The sequence below is a fragment of the Caretta caretta genome, chromosome 28 (assembly GCF_965140235.1).
Source record: "Caretta caretta isolate rCarCar2 chromosome 28, rCarCar1.hap1, whole genome shotgun sequence".
NCBI lineage: Eukaryota > Metazoa > Chordata > Testudines > Cheloniidae > Caretta > Caretta caretta.
In genome coordinates this window covers 15,826,610-15,833,630 of record NC_134233.1, presented here as the reverse complement: position 1 = coordinate 15,833,630, position 7,021 = coordinate 15,826,610, and the positions used below count along the sequence as shown (strand labels likewise).

At 48.0% G+C, this 7,021-nt stretch overlaps 1 long non-coding RNA gene across 1 annotated transcript; it reads left to right on the top strand.

The window, feature by feature from the left end:
- Positions 1-2,667: 2,667 nt before the first annotated feature.
- On the top strand, positions 2,668-4,685 carry LOC142070334 (uncharacterized). The gene is made up of 2 exons (XR_012666292.1): positions 2,668-3,315; positions 4,020-4,685. It is a non-coding gene; the product is annotated as an uncharacterized LOC142070334 (long non-coding RNA).
- Positions 4,686-7,021: the final 2,336 nt, after the last annotated feature.

Genomic DNA, 7,021 nt, shown 5'->3' with positions numbered 1-7,021 from the left:
CATGAAGTTAATGAGTGTAATGTAAGAGGCTGATCATGTGATAACTTGCAGTGTTACAACAGAATTCATGTTTTCTTATAGAATCATAGAATATCAGGGTTGGAAGGGACCCCTGAAGGTCATCTTGTCCAACCCCCTGCTCGAAGCAGGACCAATTCCCAGTTAAATCATCCCAGCCAGGGCTTTGTCAAGCCTGACCTTAAAAACCTCTAAGGAAGGAGATTCTACCACCTCCCTAGGTAACGCATTCCAGTGTTTCACCACCCTCTTAGTGAAAAAGCTTTTCCTAATATCCAACCTAAACCTCCCCCACTGCAACTTGAGACCATTACTCCTCGTTCTGTCATCTGATACCATTGAGAACAGTCTAGAGCCATCCTCTTTGGAACCCCCTTTCAGGTAGTTGAAAGCAGCTATCAAATCCCCCCTCATTCTTCTCTTCTGCAGGCTAAACAATCCCAGCTCCCTCAGCCTCTCCTCATAACTCATGTGTTCCAGTCCCCTAATCATTTTTGTTGCCCTTCGCTGGACTCTCTCCAAATTATCCACATCCTTCTTGAAGTGTGGGGCCCAAAACTGGACACAGTACTCCAGATGAGGCCTTACCAATGTCGAATAGAGGGGAACGATCACGTCCCTCGATCTGCTCGCTATGCCCCTACTTATACATCCCAAAATGCCATTGGCCTTCTTGGCAACAAGGGCACACTGCTGACTCATATCCAGCTTCTCGTCCACTGTCACCCCTAGGTCCTTTTCCGCAGAACTGCTGCCTAGCCATTCGGTCCCTAGTCTGTAGCTGTGCATTGGGTTCTTCCGTCCTAAGTGCAGGACCCTGCACTTATCCTTATTGAACCTCATCAGATTTCTTTTGGCCCAATCCTCCAATTTGTCTAGGTCCTTCTGTATCCTATCCCTCCCCTCCAGCATATCTACCACTCCTCCCAGTTTAGTATCATCCGCAAATTTGCTGAGAGTGCAATCCACACCATCCTCCAGATCAGAAGGTTCCTCCAGAACCTTCTTCTAGTTCTCTCCCTGCCCCCTCCTACTACATAGGAAATGGTGGCTAATCCTGAAATTAAAACCTCACTCCAAAGGAATTAGAGTGGGGGAATATGTGAGAGAAATAGCATGCATGAGAATAGAGACCCAGTATAGACTGTAATTATTTCCATTTAAAATGGAATTTATTATAATAAATTTTAAAATAAATTTTCCCTGAAGAGGAAAATTATTTGAGACAAGATGTGTAGCCTTTTACCCAGTTAGAGGGTAACAGCCACAGAGTTCCCCAGGGCTCTTGTTTGCAAAGCAAAGATGTCACATCAGGCAGGAGATGTCAAGATCTAAACTGGTGATGGGCGTGTGATGGGAGATTTTCTGGGTTATTTTTTTGGTTTGTTTTTTTAATTTAATTTTAATTTTGCAACCAGTTACTTTTATAGGTGCTGAAGACCCTTTTCCTTTTGAGAACAGCTATTTAACCATCAGGCCTGGCTCTGGAAACCTCCCCAAAGCTGGCCTTGTGTGTCTTTTCTGTTTGATATCTTTGGGGTTCACACATCCACACTAAGTGCGGTTCACAGCAACGGATACTTCGAGAAATCTGCTGGGTGAAGCAGGCCTTTTCCAAAACGACATTGGCCGAAAGTCTGCCTCAATTCAGCTGGATTGGAACAGGTCTGTATCAAAGGAGTGGTGCACACCTGATTTGCCCAGAGACCTTGGGGGAGGTGTGGTAAGATAGGGTTAGTAGGAATCGACACCAAAAAAGTTAAATGTAAGGGTGAAAGAACTTCACCTTGCAGATCAACAAGCCTGTTCTTTTCATTCCCACTGAAGCATCTGGCACTGGTCACTCTCAGGGAACACACTGGGCTAGATGGACCATTGGTCTGACCCAGTATGGCCAGTCTTGCGTTCTTATGTAAGCCACATAAGGCCTTGTCTACACTGGCAAGTTTCTGCGCAGTAAAGTAGCTTTCTGCGGTGTAACTCCCAAGGTGTACACACGGCCAAGCCACTTAGTGCACAGAAACTGCAATTGCAGCTCTGTAAAAAAAAAAAAAAAAAAAAAGCCACCCCGTTGAGAGGCGTAGAGCTTTCTGTGCCAGGACTACAGTGCCACGGTGCAAGTGTAGACACGCTGGTCGATCACAGCGCTGCGATTGGCCTCCGGAAGGTGTCCCACAATCCCTGTTCTCGCCTCTCTGGTCATCGGTTTGAACTCGACTGCACTGACCTGACTTGAGTTATGAGGAGAGGCTGAGGGAGCTGGGATTGTTTAGCCTGCAGAAGAGAAGAATGAGGGGGGATTTGATAGCTGCTTTCAACTACCTGAAAGGGGGTTCCAAAGAGGATGGCTCTAGACTGTTCTCAATGGTATCAGATGACAGAACGAGGAGTAATGGTCTCAAGCTGAAGTGGGGGAGGTTTAGATTGGATATTAGGAAAAACTTTTTCACTATGAGGGTGGTGAAACACTGGAATGCGTTACCTAGGGAGGTGGTAGAATCTCCTTCCTTAGAGGTTTTTAAGGTCAGGCTTGACAAAGCCCTGGCTGGGATGATTTAACTGGGAATTGGTCCTGCTTTGAGCAGGGGGTTGGACTAGATGACCTTCTGGGGTCCCTTCCAACCCTTATATTCTATGATTCTATGACCGCAGGTGACCAACTGTGAACCCCACCCCTTAAATTCCTTGGGAATTTTGAAAGTCCCCTTCCTGTTTGCTCGGTGACACATGCAGTGGTCTCAGTGCATCTTTCCAGGTGACCTTGCTTGGAGCAATGCCGAGCTGCTGGGCCTCATCAGCATTTGGGGAGAGGAGGCTGTCCCCTTCCAGCTATGCTCTAGTTGTAGGAATTATACTGATGGACAGATTTCACGATGCATGAGAGAAAGGGGCCAATGAGAGAAAGGGGCCATGACCGGGACACACTGCAATGCAGGGTCAAAGTGAAGGAGCTGTGGAACACCTACTCCATGGCATGGGAGGCAAACCGCCGCTCCGGTGCTGCACCCATGAGCTCCTGGTTCTACAAAGAGCGGGATGTGATAATCAGTGGTGACCCCACCTCCACTGTGAAGGCCACTGTGGATACTTCAGTGGCTCACATGCCAGTCGAGAGTGGACCAAGCCAGGAGGAGGAAATCCTGGATAAGGATGTGGAAGCGGAGGGATCCCCAGAGGCAGAGGATGAGTCAGAGGTCAGATATGCATGCAGCCAGGAGCTCTTCTGTGCCCCGGAGAAGGAGAGCCAGCCACAGCTGTCAGAGCTTGGTGAAGCGCAAACAGGAGAGGAGGCCCCTGGTAAGTGGCTCTGATCTTGGGAATCACTTGAAGTGAGTTCTTGGGAGCAGGAGGGTTGCAGAAAGCAGGCTTGTGTCTGTATGATGCGTGTACCACCACATGCCCAGTCTGAGTGGTGGAACAGGGTGATAATTGACTCCCTCGCTTCATGGGAATCTGCCCCAGAGATCTCCATGAAACTGTTATGGAGATACAAGGCAGGCCGCTGCTGCAGGATCTTTGGCAGAGCTGCTTTGTTTCTTGCCCCATTAAGGGTAACTTTCCTGCACTACTCTGCCATCACGGGAGGGGTGGGGGGGCGACCATTGCTGCACATAGGTGAGCTACATAAGGAACAGGGTGTACGCCACAGTCTTGGAGAAGACTCTTGATTCTCTGCTCACCCTCAGCAGCGAGATATCTTCCATAATGAACACAGCCTGTGGAAAATGTGGGCACAGGAATGATTGTAAGGCCCACCCCTCCCCCCCAGTGCTGTCTCTCCCCAAGAGCCACGTGCCCAGTGTACAGTACGGTCCTGGAACAGTGATTTCCCCTGCCCCTGCTGTTACCATTTTCGGGGTCTTGTGGCTCATGTGTTCTTGCCTGGGTTAGCCAATTAGTGACACGTATGTGAATAGTGGCTGTGTTTTAAATCACTGCATCAGTGGTCTCTGTGTTGCAAACAATACCGCTTCTGTAAAATGTGCATTTTGGCTTCACAGATATGCCCTTGGGAGCCAGCCTCCCTCTTTGTTATCACTGGAAAAACAGCTGCTGAGAATTAGAAAGCGGCCATGAAGAACTAAAGAGAACTTTCTGCATGAGGTCATGATGCACTCCGCGGCTGAAAAACAAGAATTAAAGGAGTGGCCGGACAGCGAGAAGAGGGACGTAAAGGAGAATGGTGCGCCAGAACGAAGCCATGGAGGGGCTCTTAAACATTAAGGAGCGCCAAGCAGACTCACTCCTGGTGCTACTAGCACTGCAAACCGAACAGCTCCGTGATTGCCCTCCCCTGCATCCGCATCCCCAGACGTGCATCCCCCAGACACCGCCAACAGACTCTTAGCAACCTCCTGGCTCCAGTCTGTACCCGCTGCCTTCCACTCCTGCCCCATCCCAGTCCAGCCCTGCGGACGCCCAGTACCCACTGCACTCAACACCCGTCCCTCTGTATTCCTGATGAAGTACGGTACCCCCTGCACTGTACTCCAAAGAATAAGGTTGCATATGATACCTGGGCATACACAAATCTTTAACCATCCCTGGACCCCACCTCCTCATGGGACCCTCCCTTCCCCCATCCCCCACAGTGCTGATGTGGTGGTGTTGTTTTTCCCTCTCCTCCGGTGGTTGCTTTTTAATAAAAGAATAGTTTTGGTTTGAAAGCAATCTTTATTTCATTCCTGGAAAGCAAACAGAGCCTTGCAAAGAAACACGCAATTTTCTTAAATCTTTATAGTGCATCGTCTGCACCAGTCACCTCTTAGCATTACAAGCACTGAACTCCCATGCATAGCAACATATATTAGTGGTTTTCAGCTTCAAATTGCTGCCTCGAGACATCCCTGATGGCCCCACGTTGTGCCCCTCTAATAGCCCTAGTCTGTGGCTATTCAAATTCAGCCTCCAGGTGCTGAGCCTCAGAGGTCCAGCCCTGAGTGAAGCTTTCACCCTTCCCTTCACAAATATTATGGGGCGTACAGCACGCAGCTATAAGCTTAGGAATATTATCATTGGTCAGGCCAGCCTGCCATATAGGCAGCGCCAGTGGGGATTTAAACGGCCAAAAGCACACTCAACAGTCATTCTGCACTTGCTCAGCCCGTTGTTGAACAGCTCCTTGCTGCTGTCAAGATGCCCCATATATGGCTTCATAAGCCACGGCATTAAGGGGTAAGCAGGGTCTCCCAGGATCACAATGGGCATTTCGACTTCCCCTACAGTGATCTTCTGGTCCGGGAAGAAAGTCCCTGCTTTCAGCTTCCTGAATAGGCCAGTGTCCTGAAAGATACGTGTGTCTTGCCCCTTTCCAGATCAGTCTGCGTTAATGTCCGTGAAACGCCCACGGTCATCCACAAGTGCCTGGAGAACTATAGAAAAATATCCCTTGTGATTAATGTACTTGGTGGCTAGGTAGTCAGGTGCCAGAATTGGAATGTGTGTGCCATCTGTCCCCCTCCACAGTTTGGGAAGCCCATTTGTGCAAAGCCATCCACAATGTCACACACGTTGCCCAGAGTCTCAGTCTTTCAGAGCAGGATGCAATTATTGGCCCTGCACACTTGTCAACATGCCTCCAATGGTCAACTTTCCCACTCCGAACTGGCTAGCGACCAATTGGTGGCAGTCTGGAGAAGCCAGTTTCCACAGTGCAATTGCCACGCGCTTCTCCAATGACAGGGCAGCTCTTTCTCGTAAAAAGAACGGGAGGACTTGTGGCACCTTCGAGACTAACACATTTATTGGAGCATAAGCTTTCGTGGGCTACAGCCCACTTCATCGGATGCATAGAATGGAACATATAATAAGAAGCTATATATATATATACATACACACACACATAAAGAGAATGAGGAAGTTGCCATACAAATTGTACGAGGCTAATTAAGATGAGCTATTATCAGCAGGAGAAAAAAAACTTTTGTAGTGATAATCAAGATGGCCCATTTAGACAGTTGACAAGCAGGAGTGAGGATACTTAACATAGGGAAATAGATTCAATATGTGTAATGACCCAGCCACTCCCAGTCTCTATTCAAACCCAAGTTAATAGTATCTAGTTTACATATTAATTCAAGCTCAGCAGTTTCTCTGAAGCTTTTCTGTTGCAAAATTGCCACCCTTAGAACTTTAACCGAGTGGCCAGAGAGGTTGAAGTGTTCTATCAGTTTTTGAACGTTCTGATTCCTGATGTCAGATTTGTGTCCATTTATTCTTTTGCATAGAGACTGTCCGGTTTGGTATCTACCAATGTGATATATACCATCATGTGCCAGCTATGCCCCTCTGCTATGTACATTGGCCAAACCGGACAGTCTTCAAGTTCATTGTTCGCTTAAGTGGTTCTTCATTGGGCACTTAATTTGCACACTCCTTTCTCAAGAAGCCTTTACAAAGGCTACTTAAAAATCCATAGAATCATAGAATCATAGAATATAAGGGTTGGAAGGGACCCCAGAAGGTCATCTAGTCCAATCCCCTGCTCGAAGCAGGACCAATTCCCAGTTAAATCATCCCAGCCAGGGCTTTGTCAAGCCTGACCTTAAAAACCTCTAAGGAAGGAGATTCTACCACCTCCCTAGGTAACGCATTCCAGTGTTTCACCACCCTCTTAGTGAAAAAGTTTTTCCTAATATCCAATCTAAACCTCCCCCACTGCAGCTTGAGACCATTACTCCTCGTTCTGTCATCTGATACCATTGAGAACAGTCTAGAGCCATCCTCTTTGGAACCCCCTTTCAGGTAGTTGAAAGCAGCTATCAAATCCCCCCTCATTCTTCTCTTCTGCAGGCTAAACAATCCCAGCTCCCTCAGCCTCTCCTCATAACTCATGTGTTCCAGACCCCTAATCATTTTTGTTGCCCTTTGCTGGACTCTCTCCAATTTATCCACATCCTTCTTGAAGTGTGGGGCCCAAAACTGGACACAGTACTCCAGATGAGGCCTCACCAATGTCGAATAGAGGGGAACGATCACGTCCCTCGATCTGCTCGCTATGCCC